The sequence below is a fragment of the Saccopteryx bilineata genome, chromosome 3, assembly GCF_036850765.1.
Source record: "Saccopteryx bilineata isolate mSacBil1 chromosome 3, mSacBil1_pri_phased_curated, whole genome shotgun sequence".
Taxonomy (NCBI): Eukaryota; Metazoa; Chordata; class Mammalia; order Chiroptera; family Emballonuridae; genus Saccopteryx; species Saccopteryx bilineata.
Genome location: NC_089492.1, coordinates 125,984,502 through 125,985,155, shown reverse-complemented (window position 1 = coordinate 125,985,155; position 654 = coordinate 125,984,502). Strand labels below are relative to the sequence as shown.

At 40.4% G+C, this 654-nt stretch overlaps 1 non-coding gene across 1 annotated transcript; it reads right to left on the bottom strand.

The window, feature by feature from the left end:
• Window positions 1–203: 203 nt before the first annotated feature.
• Window positions 204–279, bottom strand: TRNAD-AUC (transfer RNA aspartic acid (anticodon AUC)). Its single transcript has one exon. It is a non-coding gene; the product is annotated as a tRNA-Asp (tRNA).
• Between the last annotated feature and the right edge of the window lie 375 nt (window positions 280–654).

Sequence of the window (654 nt, the reverse complement as noted above, 5' to 3'; positions counted from 1 at the left end):
CCAGGAGGTGATGCTTGGCCTATCATGAGTGTTGCTCTGCTGCAACAGGAGCCATTCTAGCGCCTGAGACAGAGGCCATGGAGCCATCCTCAGCGCCCGGGCCAACTTTGCTCCAATGGAGCCTTGGCTGCGGGAGGAGAAGAGAGAGACAGAGAGGAAGGAGAGGGGGAGGGGTGGAGAAGCAGATGGGCGCTTCTCCTGTGTGCCCTGGCTGGGAATCGAACCCAGGACTTCCACACGATGGGCCAGCACTCTACCACTGAGCCAACCGGCCAGGGCTTCATGAAAATTTTAAAAGCCCTATTCAACTTGTGAAGAAATGCATCCTCAAAATGTTTTTACTTTTTGTCAATTTATCAAACTTTGCTTTATATTTATATTATTTTAATCAATTATATAATGCTAATAATTGTCATGATAACGAAGCATCAACCACAAGAAATTTAACACTTAGAGACTTATACTTACAGTAAATTGAAAACTTAAGTTTATTTTGCTGTAAAGAAATATGTTACAATCAATGAAAGAATTTTAGGCACATAGTTATATTACTCTAAGATAAAATGCTGTGGGGAAATTAGAAATATGTATTCTAGAAAAGGAAGGAATAATGTGAAATTACTAGGTGTTGGAAAAGAATTTAAGTATTTTCAA